Raw genomic sequence first — 18616 nt, forward strand, 5'->3', positions numbered from 1 at the left:
CCCCACTCGGCGGCGCGCCCCTGCGGGCGCCTCGTTGGGAGGCGGCGTCGGAGACGCTGAACCCGGGAGGCAGTCGGCCCCGATTGGCTGGAGATTGGGAGGAGGACGCTGGGTGGGAGGGCAGGGGGCCAGGCGTTGCAGTGGCGACTCTCTGCCGCTAGATGACGCTCCCTCCCAACGGGAGCCGGGCGCGGGTTCGCGGCCGACAGATGGCGCCTGCGCGTTCCATTCGCCTCCAAGTCGCCGAAGAGCGAACACCCCAAACAATCCCGAAGCGCCACCAAAAAAAAAAAAAAAAAAAAAAAAAAGAGAGAGAGAGAGAAAAAAAAAAAAAAAAAAACCCGCCGGATCCGACCGCCACTTTCAAAACCCCCCACCGCTCTAGAACCGCGGGAGCTTCCGTCCCTGAGTAGAATTCGAGGGTGTAAAGAAGAGGAAGGGAAAAATATCTTGTACCAGCCCAGGGGTGAAGAAGCCCCCGGCCTGAGAAAGCAGGAAGGAGGAGTGGGGGAGGCGAACAGTATCGTTGCTGCCTCTGTATACGCTGAGGGGGGAGGTAAGTTATAAAATGGCGGAGGCGAAGCTTCTAGAAGTTTGGAGGGGCACCCGGAGGGCGCGGGGCCCACCGTGAGGCGCGTGTGGTTGAAACAGGGCGCGAGAGAGGAGTTGGGAGGGAAAGAGACTGGGCACTCCTGCCGTTTAATTTCCTCTCTTCTTCCTTTGCCTCCAGCGGGGCCCGCCGTGGAGCGGGCGGTCAAGTGAAGGCGGGGAGAAGCCTCCTCGTCCCCGCGTAACCCCCAGCCCTTCTTTCTCCCCTCTTCCCCCAAGTGGCTCCCTCAGCACTACCAAGGAACTTCCAGCCCCCCTTCCTCCCTACCTCCTACTCCTAGAGTGGCTTTCTACCGCAGGACTCTTCTTTTCGACTACCCTCGCTGAAGGTTTTCTCTTCCTTCCCTCGCCCCACTCTCCCTCGGGGCCTCTACGGAGACCCCCCCCCCCATGGGTGGCCCAAAATGGAGAACGCGGAGCAGCGCAAGATGGAGGCTCTGCTTCTCGGTGTAGTGTTAGATTTAGGTGCCTTTTCTCCGGCAGGCTCTTAAGCCTGGGAGAGCCCGAACTGGAGGTGGGGTGGGGTGCGAGCCGTAGTGGGGGAGGAAGGCCGGGCGGCCGCGGTTGGGGTGGGGGAGAGCGCGGCATCGCGGCGAGGGGAAGGAAGAGAGCAAAATGGTGGTGCTGGGAACCTAGGGGGGAGGGGAGGCGAGGAGGCTCGCTTGTGTATATTTGGGCCTCGGACCGAGGGAGGCGAGGGAAAATCTACTCTGATCACACCCCTCCCTCGTGCCCCCTCCCTTCTCCCTTCCCCTCCTTCCTTTCCTCCCTCCCTCCACTCCCTCCCTCTCTTCCTCCCTTCCTAGAGAGGGAACAACATTCATGTGACGGGCCCCTCTGCTTCTCCCCCGCCCCATCATCTCCAGCGCGTGGTGGGGGAACTGCCGGGGAAAGCGATTGGCATCGATCTCTCCATCCCTTCCGAGGCCCGACTTCGGTCAGTTTTCTTCGGGCAACAATTTTCTGAATAGGTTGGGGTCTGGCGGTGTTGGCCCCCGCGTGCAGACCTTGCCCCGAAGGGGGCCCTGCCTGCCTGGCATGGGAGGAGGGGGGAAGGGCGGGAGTGGAAGGCTGTTTGTTGGGGGGTTTTGGCGCCACTTTTGTTTTAGTTTTAGTGCTGCTTTTCGTTCCCACCCCCACCCGCACTGTCTTTCTCAAGGCACGAACTGAGCTGATCCTTGCCCCAGGTAGGCAGCTTCTGCTTTTTCCCTCCACACTTTTATTCTTGCTTGGGGTCGACTTTATTTTTTCTTCTCTCACGTACCCGGTGATCTGTGGACGGCGATTTTAGGACGGAAAGGGTCGGATGGGCCATGGGAGAGAGAAGGTGTGGGAAACAGCATCAAGTAGTTCCGCAAAACTTTGAGCCCCGTTCTCATTTTCTTCTGGCCTACATTCGTAAACGTATTGTTGATTTCTGCCCTTTTTTCCCCCGTCGCGAGAATGTCTTGTTTTGCCTTTAGTTTTTTTTTATAAACCGCTGTACTTTCGACATTTAGTTTCTGCTCCCCCTTGGTGTATATGTCATTTTATTTTTAATCATGAACTGTAATGGGTTTTATCGTGTGATTTTTCGTGCTGCAGTGTTCAGCTTTAATTTTTAATATTGCATTAGTAGTTTCATCTGGTTTGTGAGACTTTCTCTTCCGTGGCCTAGAAATGTTTTATATGTTGTTGCCTACCGCCCCCCCTTCCTCCTTTCTCTTGGATGTAGTTTGTTAATTGAGGGTCATGGTATTTGATTAAATGGTTATTTACAGTTTACGTGATATATCTATTAGAAACTTTTGATGTGTACGATTAGATTTAAGTAAACGAAGAGCTCGTGTTGGTTTGAAATGGTTCCTTAAAATGCGCGGGCCGCCCTCTCTTCCCCCCCCCCCCCCCGTAGAGCCCCATCTTCCCCTCACACTGGAGTGTAAATTCCATACCCCTTTTCTCCCACGGACCGCCGTATTTCACGGCAGCCACACCCTGTATTTGTCTCTGTGGATTGGGCTCATTATCAGCTTAATTTAGTGACTCTTAAACCACCATGATGGGACTTGCTTAAGCACGAAGCTTCTTTTCCTGTTTAGTCCTAGTGGTTAGTGTCGAAAGAGGAATAATCGAGGTTTCTTGATGAAACCTGGTGCGGTCCAACCTCTGCCTTTTTTCTGTTGTCTTTTTTCCTACTCCGGGCTGTTGGCGGTGTCAGCACCGCTGCTGGGGGCGGGGGTGGAGGGGAGAAAGAGTCGGGTTACCGAAGTGCGTCATTCCTGGCTCTAGCAGGGCCTGCTCGGGAGCTGCTGGTGTTTGTTACTGTCCTCGCAGCACTTTCCTGCCAACCTTCTCTCCCTGCGTATTGGTTAGGAGCAAAAGCAGGAGGCGGTCTCCTAATTCTATCTGTAGCCTAGCGCGTTGCGTTTAAGGGTATATGTGAACTTATTAAAAAAAAAATCGGCCCTGGAAAGTGGATACACTTCTCTTTAATGACATACAATTCAGGTAGTTTAGACTTGATTTCATATGTTTTCCAGTGAACGGTGGGGTAATTTTGAACATTTTAAACCACTTACGTTAAAATGCCTGGGTTTTTTTCTACACTGATATCAATCTATAATTAGGAATCAGAAGGACCAGTTAAGGCATAAGTGTTCAGCGGTTTTTCAAGTGGTTGAATTGTAATTTTATGACACAGTATGTTAAATAGTTTTTTTTTTTTTTTTTTTTTAGTTTTGAGCCAAGGTGCTACGTGAATGCAAGCTAATTGTAAATGCTTAAGTTCATTTTCATCACATATTCTTATTTACCCTTTTAGATGTAATATTAAATATGTCCTTGGGATCATATTGGCTTTATTAGATTCTTAAAGATGGGTATTTCCCTTTTTTAAACAAAATCCGAATTCTTAAAAAAATTTACCACCTAACAAGGAGTTATATAGGGTGGCTGTACAGTTACATTGTTAGATTCTTGACTTCTTGCTAGTCTTTGATTCTTTTTTATCTTTGGATTTTTCTCTGTACATACTGAGCACAGTGTCTTCCTCTTAATTCTTTTCTGAAGATAATTGGGGGAGAGGTGGGAGGTAGAGATGAAACAAAAGTGGCCTTGAGTTGATGATTGTAGCTGGGTGATGAGTGCAGGAGAGCTCATTGTACTATTCTCTCTACTTTTGCGTGTACTTGAACGTTTCCATAATTAAACAGAAAAAATTCGGAAGAAAAACATTCAGATTGTCTTGCAATTTTGGTGTAATGACTTAAGTTTATATTTACATATTATTTGCCTGGGAAACTTGGCCTTGTGTATAAGTAATTACACAATGTCTGACTTACAAACTCAAAAAATATTTAAATTGAACCAGTATAGAATAAGCAAGATAAATGGTTATAAATTGGTTGAACTTTAAATGTTTGTAACTTAGTCTGAATGTGCTCTACTTTTAGTTTCTTTTTTAATCCTTTGAAAATAGGAAAATTCCATTAGCAAATTTTGTAAATTCTGCTTGGTGTCTATTTCATTAAGTTGGAGTTCCAGTGAGTCAGTATGAAAGGGATTTACTATTAATAGGAGGGGCTTTGGCAGTTGGAATAAGTGACAGTGGAAGGGATTCGGGTGCCCTAGGGAGCATTCCTGGTAAGAAGATCGAGGTAGGAGTTGAATTCAGTTTCAGTATTCGGTGTTTAATGAATGGGTAGAGAAGAGGATTGGAAAAGAAATCTACTTCTTACCTGTTCTTTCCCACTGTGAAATAACTATAGCATCCTAAGGTATCAGAGACAGGCAGTGGGGGTGGGGTGATTTTTAAAAAAATTGATCTGAAAATGAATGTTTACATACAAAATGAGTTAAAGCTCCCCTCCCCCCACTTTTAACCATCTGATGCTGTAAATAGTTAAAAGTTGATATGTAAAATATTTTAATGTTTTATATTAAGAACATCTGACCATTACCCATCAACAGTAAAGTAAAAATGCGTTGCCATTAAAACCCTCGGTCTCCTTAATTAGTATATTTGTAAATTGCTCCTACAAAGAATTTGTAGATCATTTGAAGTTAAGTGCCTTATTCTCTGCAATTTTGTGTTGTTCAGTGGCAGGTTTTTTCACCCTATAAGATGTATTTTTGAACATATGTCAGAGTTTTAAAGGGAACCCAAAATAATGGATATTTAACTTCTGTATTTGGCGAAGTGTGTTCCCTAATCATTATCAAAGCAAAAATTCCACCCTAGGCTGGGGACAGACATTTCGTAATTGTTAATATTAGTCTGTTTGTATATTTCATATTCATCATTTTAGCTTTAGAAGGATGTTAAGAGAAGATAGATTATGTATTTTGAACTCTTGTATGCGAATAATCTTAAATGTTGAGGATTGTGACTTCAGATTTATTTTATTGTGAGGCAAGAGCTAAACTACTAAACCAACAAATTATGAGTTTGGTAACTTTGAAGTCTAGTTAGGATTTTTTTTAAAAGCCCAAATACTCAAGATTTTAATGAAATTAAATTATACATTATTTTTTCATTGTTTTCTTTTTGAACCTTAATGACGTCGGTGGTCTCCTGAGAACCTATGAATTAAAATGGGTGGGTTGGGGTGGGGGACAGGCTCAGGCTCAAACTATCCTTTGGGAATATAGGGTTAGATGTGAAAATACACCTTGGGCAGTTAAGTAATGCTTAATACTCTGCATGTTTAACTGATGCCACCCACAGTCATGTGTGGGAAGGGAGTAAACAGTGAATAGCATATTCTTCTTTGGGTTCTTTGTAATAGATGGAAGACTTCAGTTTTTGATGCTGCAAGTTAACTTTCGAGCTTAAAATTTACATTAGATGGACACAGTGATCTATTACATCTCAGTGGGATACGGTTCATATCTTTAATGTGACATTTTTGTCTCACATGTTAAAAAAAAAACTGGTCTGTGTTAGTACTTTGACATCGCTATTAGATTATTCGAAGACTTGAACACAACAGTTTACTGTGTAGTGGAGCACTATCCTATACCTATTTTGGGAGTTGGGGAGCATAGCAAAGGCAAGGGATAGTACCAGTTATCTATGGGTGTCAGTATATATATTGAAACACCGTTAATTATCAGAGAGTAAAGAAGAAACTTTAAAGATACAGATTATTTTAAAAGTCCTTTACATGTATTTTATTTGTGTAATTTCTACATTTGATACATATTTAGGACTTTTAATTTGTGGTTCAGTACTGCTCCTGTATAATAATTTCCTATATCTCCGGCTATCATGAGTGGCGGTTATTGCGTGTTCTCTTTGCCAAAGATACGTGAGAAAACAAAATTGTCAGCTTGATATTTTTCAGTCTCCTGAGTTGCCTGCTTTGCCTTTAATTTAACCAGATTTTATATTTTGTCAGTATGAGTGGTGTTGCTTGGTGGAGTCTTAATTTTTGTATATGTGCATTTTTAAAAAAAACTGCATCTCTTTAGCAGCTATGGTAATCTGCTACCTGAACTGTATTTTTAATGTACGCTTGCTATAGCTCTATCTTTGGTACTAGCCAGAAGAAAACAAATCTTTACATATGGTTGGTCTAGTCTAGAGATTATTGAAATTGTTTTAAGCCCCACCCACTCCCCCAAATGAGGGGAGGGTGAATAATGTTGATGGTCTGTTCTTTTTTATTTTAATTGGAAAATACACGACTAGGCTTGATGAGACAAACTAGAGCGATTTCTGTAAACTCTGGATAATCTAATGTACAACTCAAAGGTAAAATTCCTTTATAAAAATATATTGTTCAATCTTTGCGACTGGCTCCCTGCTGTATCCCTTTAAATTCTTCAGGAACACCCAAACACTGGTAAATATAAACAGCTTGTGATCGCAAAAAAAAAAAAAAGTATTGTTCAAATTCTGTTGAATGTTGTTAGAGGGGGAAAAAGTAGGTCCTATTTACACTTTTGCATGAATAACATTTGTTGTAGTGGGATTTGACCTATAACTTGTTGAATCCTGAGATAGTCTAAGAAACTCTTAATTTAGTTGCCATTTGAGTGACTTTTAAATGCCAATAACTGTACTGTGTGTTTTAACAGGTATTGTTTAAACTTCTCTGCTACCTTGCAAGATAGATGGTTGTCATTTTACAGATGGGGAAATTGAGGCTCTCAGATAATAAATGACTTGTCACATGATAATAATTGACAGCCTGAATTCACACCCATATTAGTCTGGCCTCAAAACCTTTGTACTTTTTTGTTAAACTCAGTAGTTTCTCTTAACTCAGGTCTTGGGATATCTATCACTAGAAAGCATGTATCTTTTCATTGTTACAAAATGAAGATTTTTTTCACGTATAGTACAGGGTTAATGCAGATTTTTAATGTAGGGTTAGATGAGTTGCTGCCTGATGAACGGTCTAAATTGTGTTTTATACTTATAGTTGAAATAGTTGAAATAAATCTGAGCTTTAGTTTTGTTTGAGTATGCTCATTATATAAAAGTTTGTGGAATAATATATATATATTTTTAGATGGGATAATATGTTGAATTGTATTCTTGATTTTTGGGGGGTCATACTATGGTAGATAGAGTGGTTTCACTGATTTCTTTTTCTTTTGTCATTTAAGCTCTATATAGAATGGAGCTAAATGTGTCTGAGAATAGTTCCCCAATCATTCAGCATGTTTATCGAGTGATTTGAAAAGAGAATTTAGGTGACTCTCATAATTCACTGCTCTGGTTCTGTAGGGGGATTTTTTTGTTATTTAATGGTACCTTAAAAATATTTTCTTCTAAGTGTTAGTACCTTCTCTGTTTCTACTTTCTATTCTAGTTCATCTTTTCACTTAATTAAAATTTCTTCTTCTTATTTTTTATCAGGTAATAGTTAATATTGCTGCCCTGGATTATTTGGTTCATTAGTGATCAGAATCTTGGTCTCAGCTTTCTTTGCTTTTCCTCTTTCTCCTTCCTGCTTTTCATAAACTATAACTAGAACTTTTCTAATCTGAAGGAATGCTAGATATCGTATAGCTGGCCTAAGATAAATTAGTGGAGATGGGGTAAAACCAAAAATATTAGTGCTTTTCACAGCCATGAGTCAAATTTATATATTTTATGTTAATCATTTCCTTAAGCTTCATTCTGTAGGAAATATTTTTTCCAGGTGATACTGTCTTCTACTCAGACTCAATATTGAGTCTTTTCATCCATATTTTCCCCTTTGTAGTCCAAGAATACCACTGGTGTTCTACCGCAGAATTATGCCCCAAGGCATCCATTGTATATAATAAATTAGTTTCTCTCCAGTGCATCTAGAAAGATACTAGCTATGTACTGTTCTTGGGAGAATTCAGGAAATTGTCACTCAAATCATTTTCTGAGTTCTGTGGTTAATAACATGAGGAACCCTGGTTGAGAAAGGCTGCTAGAATATTAAGGGACTTGGTTTGGTGCCAAACAAGGTTTTACTTTTCATGATTTCTTTCCTGTCAGTAACCCTAATATAGCCTCTACTTAAAACTTACGTTTGATAAAAAGTGAATGCAGTTGCTGATACTGCCATTTCTGTGGGATAAATTGGTCAGTGTTGATTTCAAGCAGTTAGTGCTACTTAGTTGTTTTAAAGAATTGAATATTGAATGTGGGAAGTTAAATGCATAATTTCATTTGTAAAAAAGAATATTGTAGGAGCTCTGTTCATTATTATTCAAAGCCTTTAATAAGAAGTCTTTGACAGTGACTAACATTAACAATAGGTGACACTAACTGTACTCTTACTGTGTGCCGGACACTATTACAAATGCTTTATGTGTATTGGCTCACTTAGTCTTCATAACCCTCTGAAGTAGGATGACCATATGATTTTTTGTTCAAACCAGGATACTGTTGAGAGTGAAAGGGGGCACTAACTGGATGGCATGCTAGGATAATAGTATAAACTAGGACTGTCCCAGAGTAACTAGGATGTATGATGACCCTAATTAACAAACCCCCCCCCCTTTTTTAGAAGAGAAAACCAAAGCATAGGAGGCCAAGTAACTTGCCCAGTTAGTAAGTGGTAGGAAGAGATTCGAAACCCCTATGGAGATTTCTTTGGGCATGAACGTGATTTAAATTACTTTACACTGCCATATTCTTAGAGTTTGTTTATTTTTACTCTTTTGGAGGAGTTTTTATTGGTATGGGGTCGACAGTAAAAGACAAGATACAGTGTTTTTAAAAACCCAGTAGAATTTCCAGTTGGCTTTTTTCAAGTGATTCTTAAGACTTAAGTGATGATGTCTTAATGTTGAAAAGCAACTTCTCTGAGTGAGGTCCTCCTAAATAAAAGCAGAAAACTCCATGATAACTACTTTTACTGTTTACATCTGTATTTGTTTTCCTTACATTGTTTAGACTCCCTATACGGGTTTCTTAGGAGGAAATGTGAATTGTATGATATTTCATGGGGGCTCTTAGATGGAAAATTTCTTCTGAGAAGAAAGCTGAAAGAGACACAGTTTTGTGACTAAGGAGAAGTAGTATTAGAAAAGAAAGAAAAAGGTCTAGTTTAGAGACTTATTCGAAGTTAAACTGATTCTGTACCATAATTTGAAAATTAAGTCTTTTGGAGATTGATGTGTCATTTCGTAAAATTAATAGTTCTCTTTTATTTTTGGTGACTTTTGCAATTGCTTTGTATTCCCAGCCTGTTTATGTTTGTGGTACACCCCCCCCAAATGATTCAAACATTTGGTGAAATGATTTCAGCATAATCACAGATTTTACTATTTTGTAAAATAAGATTTTTTTCCCTCTTTTTTTCTTTTAGTGAGGGTGAGTAGTAGACAGCTGATCTTAAGAGGACTTCATACTTAGCTATTTTAATATTTCATTGAGGAATTTGTTTTTTTTTCCGGTAGCTAGTTCACTTTTGTAAGTTTTGTTGGCATCACTATCTTATAAACAACTGAGAGGCTATTAAGTAGGTCTATTCAATTCTTAAAGTCATTTATTTAGTTCATTAAAGCCATCGTGAAGTTGGAAGGCGGGGACTGCATATCTGACCAGAGGAAGGAATTTGTGGGCCGCATAATGACTGGTAAACAAAAGGTTATTTTGTGGATTTGATTTATTACAGAAATTAATACAGTTAGTTTTTAAAAAAGGCTATTGCTGGGTTTTAATATGGGGCCCATGGATAGGGTGGAGGTGTGAGAACCCTGTGAAATTAATGTACAAAATGTATAACTGCATTTATTCAAGTTCTCAAAAGAGTTCATTCGTTGTTTTTTCAGCTGGTACTTAAAGTGCCTTCAGGGGTGGGATATACAGTGGTAAACTACATAGTCTCTGCCCTCAGTCAAGGTTGTCAGTTGAGTTTTATCACCCCAAAAGGGTTAAAACTAACCCATTTTGGAAACATTATGTACTGCGATTACTGTATATTAAAGAATACTAAGCTAAAACCAATAGCCATCAATGCAGTTTTGATAGTGTCCTTAATTTAAGAGTAGTGACAAGTATTTAAAAATAAGGACTACTCTGAAAAGCTTTGGGGGAAAATAACAATTAAGGACTGTTGATGTAGCATTGCAATGCTTCAGTTCAGTCTTCGGTGGTTGTTAATAAGCTAAGTTAAAGGAGCCCATGATCATTCCCTGTAACCAGTTACTGTTATCCAAAGGTTGAGACCTTCTAAAGTGATATTGTGCTTCTGTGTAAAAGAAAAAGAGGCAATCAACAATCACTCTGTTATATGGGACTCTTGTGTGTCTTTCTCTACCTCAAGTTGTAAATGCTTGCGTTTAAATAGGAACTTAAATTTATCCATGCTTGTGTTTTGCTTTTTGACTTTGGATTCTTTTTTTTTTTTTTTTTTTTTAATTTTTTTAAATTTATTTTTGGCTGCATTGGGTCTTCGTTGCAGGGCACGCAGACTTTCTCTAGTTGTCGCGAGCGGGGGCTACTTTTTGTTGCGGTGTGGGGTCTTATTGCGGTGGCTTCTCTTGTTGTGGAGCACGGGCTCTAGACACACGGGCTTCAGTAGTTGTGGCACACGGGCTCAGTAGTTGTGGCACATGGGCTTAGTTGCTCCACGGCATGTGGGATCTTCCCGGACCAGGGCTCGAACCCATGTCCCCTGCATTGCCAGGCGGATTCTTAACCACTGCGCCACCAGGGAAGTCCCTGACTTTGGATTCTTTGTTGGAGTGTTAGCTTGAAATGTCTTTGTAGCAGTATATGATACTCATTAAATTCATTCTCTACATATATATGATGGTGTAGGTTTGGTATATTTAAAGTAGTATTTCCATTTCAGGATTGGGATATATGATACCCTCTTTTCCTGGGTTTCTAACGTTTTTCTCTTTTCAAAAGCAAGAATTTTTCCACACTCACCAGTGTATCTCCTGCCTTGTAACTAATTTGCAAACTTTATGGTGATTAGAATGTTACTGCAAAGAACACATTTAATATTCTCTTACTAAAAAAGGCCTTTTTTTGTGATTTAAAGAAGTAGTATTAAAGATAGTTGGGAACATGAACCTTTGAGAATTTCCTTTCTATGCTAAAGAAGTAGAGAAAATGTAGGAAATATTAGCAAAGCCATAATATTTTTCCTTTGGGATATGTCCCTCCCTGTTTCCACCACTCATTCAGGCCAAAAGACATTCCTCAGACTTTATTCCTGGCAGGAGAATTGAGGAAGTGGTGGTAGCCATGGCTGGCAGGGAAGTAGAAGCTTGAAGGTATGTTTTTGAAAAGCAAATTTGTCAATGACAAATGGATTTTTCCAGTTTGAGTATATGTACTTTTTTGAGTTTTGATTACATGTCAATGCATAAAGTGCTACTATTCATTGAGGAGTATTCAGTGGTTGCATTCATATTTGGGTGTTCTAAATATACTTGAAAAATTTCAGAGGGATTATCTGGACAATACAGGATTATATTAGAAAAGATCGTTTAGTAGGGAATTAGTTCCTAAACCTTTGAAGTTAGACTGAAACAGTTACCCAGGTTGCTGCAGAAAAATAGCAAACCTAACATGAGAGATAATTATTTGTGTGTATAAATATGTAATGTTTACATGTACAATATTGGTGAATATCCAAACTTATGTCTTATAACTAGTTAACCTTTTTCAGACAAGGAATTACGTTTTTATCTGATTTTGAATTCTTGTCTCATTGTGTAATATGTATCATACAGATTCTGAAATGGTAATTAAAACCTTAGGTTTTCTAGAAAAGTAACCCTACATTATAATTACATTATTAATATCTCATCTTCAAGACCTGTATGTTGGAAGAGAAATAGTCAGTTTCCTCTAGTTGGCTTTGCATTAATGATAAACTTTGTGTATCTACAGGATACCATTTATAGGATCTACTACACAGCAAGTCTCCCTAACATTTAATTTTTATTTCTTAAAACAACCATGTGAGGTAGTTGGTGGTATTTTCATTTACTGAGGTTCAAAATAGTTAAGTGACTTGCCCAAGTTCACTCAGCTAGTTAGTGGCAGAGCCTACTTTTGAATCCAATTCTGCCTAATTCCAGCACACTTCTTTACACAGTGATGCACTGCCTTCCAGTGGGATGATTTATAGATTTGTGTAGTGATAACTTTTGGCGGGGGGGAAGAGTAAGATGGGGCAAGCATCCTAACTTGATGAGACTGAGGAAGTTAGACTTCTCAAAGTAGAAAACTTTTGGAAATTAGGTAGGGGAAAGGCTTATTTTCTACCAAGAGCTGATAGGGAATAAATTATTCTCAGTCTGAAGTTAGATGTGATATGTTTCGTATTTTATAATAAGCATCAAATAACACTTAGAAGAGGGTTGGGTGGGGGAAGATGATAAAGTTTGTTACATTGAATTTGTTTTAATCCCCAATAAAGTGACATCTGAATTAATTTTAAGGAATTAAACTTCTTATAAAATAAACTATGAAACAAAACGTTATCCAAAGCATTGTTGGCATATGTCTCACTAGTAGTGTTCCTACTAAAGGACTAATGGGAGCAAAATCTGTTCAGGTAAATTGGTCTAAATCCAGATAACATCATGATGCTACTTTTATGTTCTTCTGTTCTGTTTTGATTTTCATTTTTCTCCAGCACCCCTTTTCTGTTGCATTTCCATCTCCAGTATCTGTACAATTTCTAAAATTCTCCATGGAAAGTAGAACTGTTTTGATGATGATTTCCTTTTTTTACTTTTATGCTTTTACTAATAATACTATATAACTCCATATGCTAGGCACTGAAATAGAAGTGATTTCAAAAATAAACCCATTTTATGCTCCCAGCAACTCTCTGAGGTAGGTACTGCTATTGTTTCCTGTTTACAGGTGAGGAAACAGGTGCAAAACAAAAAGGTAAAATTGCACAAGGACACATACCTAGGAAAGCGGTGGAGACTTGATGTGAACCCAGGCAATCTGATTAGTGTCCCATGTTCTTAGCACTACAGTACCATACTGCTGATTGTTGACATTAATGTGAATGGTTTCCTCATCTTGGCAGTGTATTTATTTTAAATCCCCTCTTTAATCGTGAAGTATGTTTGCTCATTCTAATAAGAATTTTAGAGGTCAGCAGAGGATTGGGAAAATTTCTGATCCTCAGGTTTCCTAGCTATAAAATGGGTAATCCTGCATGCCTTATGTTATTATGGGGATTAGATAACAATACTTTTCTGAGTGTTTTCTGTATGCCAGACAATATGCCTAGGGTTTTGCTGGCATGATAGGCCCCCCAGATAACTGTAATATTTTCATTTATTGAGTACATTCTGTATGTCAGATACTTGATGTAATATACTACTTTTACATCTTACATTGTATAGGGGATATTGTACTCATTTTACAGAAAACTGAGGCCTAAAGAAATTTAGTAATTTGCCCAAATACGTTCTCACCTCTCGGCCGTTGTATTTACTGTTCCCTCTGTCTGGTGCGGTTGCTCATTTCTTCAGGACATTTTGCTCACTCAAGTAATTAGCCTTTCAGTGAAGTATTCCTTGGCCATATCATGTAAAATATCTTTTGCCCCCAACACTTCCTTTTCTCCTTACTCTATTTCTCTGCATGGCTCTTTTCATTAACAAACATAGCTTTATGTGGGTTATCTCTTTCCCCACCTTAGAATGTAAACTCATTGAGGGCAAGAATATTTGTCTTGTTCATTGCCTTAACCCCAGCACCTAGAGCAGTGGTTGGGACATAGGTAGGTTGTATAATATTTGTTGAGTGGATGCATTATGTGGTATCCCGAGACCCACTAGGCTTACTTGCAAGCTGATCCTGAATTAGACTGATTTAATCTTAAGGGACCAAGATGGGCATTTTCCGAAACAGAGATGTGATGAGGATTGTGCTTGGGGCTGTTTTGGGGTGGGAGTGGGGAGGCAGTGCAGTCTCATGTTGTAGTTTTTAGAAGTCTGCTCTCATGAATTGCCTTGAATTCCGGGAGGAGTATGTGCCCTCAGGTCATCTTCTAGGTTCTGTGAAGCCTTTTATCTCTTAGTAGAGGTCTGCTTTCCAGCTTCTTACTGTCTTAACTTTCAACCCCTCATTTTGCCTAAAGATTTGTTCATTGACCATTTATAGTGTATTTGTGATGTGCGCAGTGTGGAGCTGTGAAGCAGGGAGTTGGCTTCATACAGGAAGATTCCTAGCTTTGCCATAATATGTACATAAATATGTATGTATGGTAAAAAAAAAAGAACTGCTATGTACTGAAACTTTAAATAATTGTTTTAGTTAATATTTTGAAAGCACATAAAATCATTATTTTCTGATGTCTTGGAATTCATACCTCTTTCTTTCTTTCTGCTTCTCATAAAATTTGTTGCAATAATGTATGTAGTTGGAACATGGTAGTGATAACACTGTACCATGCTCTTGCATTTAAATGGTAGCTGATTTTTGAGAGAAAGACAAAATTGTATTTTTAGATATTTCAATCTTAAGCTGATATTAGTGCAACTGGAGTTCAGCAGATATAAGAGTAGGAGATAGACCTTAGGGATCCCTGTGCATACTGTACATTGGTCTTTAGAGGGGAGAAGTTATAAATAAAGAGGAGCAGAAGGCCGGGAATGAAAACCTTATTATTATTTGGGTAGGAGGAAGAAGTAGGAACATTGATAGACTGGTCAGGGATATAGGAGAAAATCTAGGAAAATGTAGCATAAAATCCATAAGCATCTAAAATTTGAAAAGAATCCAGATGGCATGTTCTCCCATCTGGGAGATGCTTTTAAATTGTATACAGTATAAAAACTGTTGTTTCAATTATGTCAAGATGAAATTACCTTTAAAGCTGATATAATCAATGGTTATCCTTATGTAGATTGTTTTCTTTGTGGCATCTCTTGGCAGTTGGGTTCTTCTTCCACCCTGGGTCCCAGGTTACCAGACTAAGCTGGGAAGTGGTCTGGGACAAGAAGGGAGGGCATATCTGGCTTATTGTATTCTGAAAAGTCAATGAAAATTTTACTGGAATTACTTTGTATGGAGCTGTGGATAATCAAAGAATTGATTGTACTTAAATATGAGTGGTATTAGATAATATACTGCAATTTGATGTCCTCTTCAAAATAGCTGTGAAAATTATGATTGGATTTGCTGGAGTCTATTTTGAAAAGGAAAACCTTTTCTTTTTTTCCTCTGTTCTTTTATATGAGATAAGTGTGTAGGCAACCACTTCACTTTTCTTCAAATTTTGTGGAAAAACTATCTTGGGTAGAAATAATGCCAGACGTGACTATCTTACAAAATTTTCTCACTTTTCTGCTTCTTGGGATAATATTTCAAAGAGAAATTATTGTTATCAGTCTAAAAAACTACTCATAATTCTACTTGCTTCAATCCAAAACTATTTATTTTTTAAAATTTTGGTAAAATATAAAATTTTACCATTTTAAGTATACAGCTTAATGGCATTAGTACATTCACATAGTGGTCCAAACATCACCACCATCCATCTCCAGAACTTTTTCATCATTCCATAATAAAACTCTCTACCCATTAAACAGTTCCCTATCTCCCCTGTGCCCTCAAACAGTTCCTGGTAACCAGCGTTCTGCTTCGTGTTCCTATGTATTTGACTAGGTACCTCATGTAGGAGGAAGCATAGATATTTATCCTTTTGTGACTGGCTTATTTCACTTAGCACGTTTTCAAGGTTCATCCGTGTTGTAACATGTGTCAGAATTTTCTTCCCTTTTAAGGATGTATAATATTCCATTTCTGTATATACCACATTTTGTTCATTCATCCATGATGGACACTTGGGTTGCTTCCACCTTTTGGCTGTTGTGAATAATGCTGCCATGGACATGGTATACAAATATCTGTTTGAGTCTCTACTTTCAGTTCTTTTGTGTGTATACTGAGAAGTAGAATTGCTCCACAAATATTTGAGTGTCTATAAGTGGCAGGCACTGTGCTAAGCACTGGGGATATCAGTGAACAAGGCAGGCCTGGTCCCTGCCCTCAGAATTTACAGTCTAGTAGGGAAAAAAGATATTAAATAAGCAGTTACAATTAAGTATGGTAAGTGTTACAAAAGGGCAAGTACAGAGTGCCATGTGTATATTTTATATGGTCGTAATAATGTATATATTGTTAAAGTAAAAAGAATACAAAACAACAAATGCTTTTTCATATTCTGATATCCCCTGCAGCACCTCACTCGCCAACCTACCACCACATGGAAATTTTTTTGTTTCACCCCCCCCCCACATTTAAAAATTTAATGCATCTGGAATATATTTTTGACTCTGATGTGACGTAGGGCTATTGTGCTATTGTGGTTTATAAGCAGTATATATTTGGTCTTCTCTATTTCTGGCACAGAGCTCCCCAAACCCTTCGAATTTCCTCAGTGTTCACAGTGATAGAGGTATCTTTTGTTATATCAATAAGGTGACTTTTAGAAAGCACCTTAGGGTGGGGACTGGTTGGTTGCTAGTGGAGCCAGCTGTGGTTAGAGGGTTAGAACTTTCAGCCCCCACCCCACCCTCACCTCTGGGGGCATGGAATGCAATCACCAATGGCCAATGATTTAATCAATCCCGAAGCCTCCATAAAAACCCGACAGGAAAGGGTTCAGAGAGCTTCTGGTTTGGTGAACTTGTGGAAGTTTGGGGAGAATGGCGAGTTCCAAGAGGGCTTGGAAGCTTCCTCGCCCTTTCCCTGTACCTTGCCCTGTATCTCTTTCATCTGGCTGTTCCTGAGTTCCTTTTACAATGAACTGGTGATCTACTAAGTAAAATGTTTCTGAGTTTCGTGAGCCGCTATAGCAAATTAATTGAACCCAAGGAGGGGTTCTTAGTGTCAAAAAAAATGCACAACCTAAAAGTTGAGAATTATGTTTTATTTGGAGGAATTTCTGAGGACTTAAACCCGCAAGACAGCCTCTGAGATAGCTCTGAGGGACTGCTCCAAAGAGGTAAGGGAGGAGCCAGGATAAATAGGAGTTTTGCAACAAAAAACAGGTAGTTAGAACATCAAAAGATTACTGTTAGTTAAAGAAAACCAGACATCTCAAGTTAATGAATTTAGCACTTTTCTTGTATGGGAAGATGCAAGAATCTGGGCTCATTGAAGTCATTCCTTTGATAGGCACCTTATCTAGGGACACTATCCTGTTCTTTCCCATCCTCAGTCCCCTCAGGGTGCACCATTGCAGGGTGGCTGCTGTGGCTGAGGGTTTGGCAGTGGGAAGCCCGTTTGTCTCCATCCTGAGTTCCCTCAGGGCTCACCATCGGGGCAGTGGTAGTGGCTGATGGCTTGCTGGCCATAGCGTCCTTTGTTTGCTGATATGGCAGGCAACATTTTTCATTCACGTTAGGAACCTCTAATTTATAGCCAGTCGGTCAGAAGTACTGGTAACAACCTGAACTTGAGACTTCCCTCTGAAGTGGGGTTGGGCTGGGGCAGTTCTGTTAGGACTGAACCCTTAAACCTGTGGAATCTGATGCAGTCTCTGGGTAGACAGTGTCAGAATTGAGCTGAATTGCAGAACTCCCAGCTGATGTCTGGAGAATTACTTGGTGCTGTATGAGATATCCCCACCCCCTCACCCCTGCCCCCAAGACAACATTGGAATTGGGTCTCAGAACCAGTTTAGCTCTACACATTTTTGTCTTTTTGTGTGTGTGCCATACCATCAACTACCTAATTATTTTCCTTGCTATACATTTGTCTGTCTCTTTCCTCCTCTGTTTTAGAAGGCACAGCTTCTATGAGTAACTTTGTTTTTTCCCCTTATCTAGTTATGTCCAGCAGTGGGATCATGCTGTCATTGAGTATGAACTTTTTGAAGCTCCTTGTAAGTGAAGGTGTGTTGTTTTCCAGTAGGGTCATACCTACCTTACAGTCCCACCGTTGCTGTCGTGTGTGGTAACCACATTATCCCTGCTTTGGAGATGTTATTTTAAGCAGTTTTGCTAGTGGTATCTCAGATTCCTTTAATTTGCATTTCTTTGATTAATAGCTAGAATGAACATTTCCCCTTATTTTTGAGCAAGGTGTTTTGAATGTGACAGCCAACACTTAAGTTTAACCTGAAGGCCTTTTAATTATGAGTATACAGTAGTTTTCTGGTTAATTACTGGTAGTGATGGTTTTTAGTATTGTCTCAATAGAAGTATCTAATTATTTTAAATTGGATTTGTGTATTGTTTTGTAATGTCTGTTCACCTTATTCGTGGTGTTAGTTCATTTCAATTTACGAACAGCACTTGCTTAGGAAACCTGCAATAATCTATCCATCCACTTGTCTAGCCCAGTAATGTTAAGTTGCATTCAGTGGACAGTTTGTGGATGAGCTGTGCTCAAGTGTTTTGTAAACGGAGTATGAGAGAACCAGTGGGAAAAGCCCAGATTTTTTTTCTCACTGCAGGGTAATCTTCTTAGCAATGCAGCCGACAGTGAAATTAAGTTTTTATTAGTAGTTCAGCCTGTTTTTCTTTCTTTTTTTAAAAAAAATTAATTAGTTTATTTATTTTTGGCTGCGTTGAGTCTTTGTTGCTGCACGCG

The 18616-nt window shown here is 39.3% G+C and overlaps 1 protein-coding gene across 5 annotated transcripts in view; it reads left to right on the forward strand.

The window, feature by feature from the left end:
• The first annotated feature begins 321 nt into the window (after positions 1 to 321).
• Positions 322 to 18616, forward strand: part of STAG2 (stromal antigen 2) — a 117228-nt gene continuing 98933 nt past the window's right edge. For 2 of the 5 annotated variants that reach the window (XM_036839372.1, XM_036839376.1), the window contains exon 1: positions 322 to 556. The gene's annotated coding sequence lies outside the window, so the exon portion shown is untranslated. Of the gene's footprint in view, positions 557 to 1104; positions 1124 to 1392; positions 1547 to 1776; positions 1797 to 18616 lie in introns of those variants that run through there. The other 3 variants (XM_036839373.1, XM_036839374.1, XM_036839375.1) reach the window with 3 other exon arrangements.

Source organism: Balaenoptera musculus, chromosome X, assembly GCF_009873245.2.
Source record: "Balaenoptera musculus isolate JJ_BM4_2016_0621 chromosome X, mBalMus1.pri.v3, whole genome shotgun sequence".
NCBI lineage: Eukaryota > Metazoa > Chordata > Mammalia > Artiodactyla > Balaenopteridae > Balaenoptera > Balaenoptera musculus.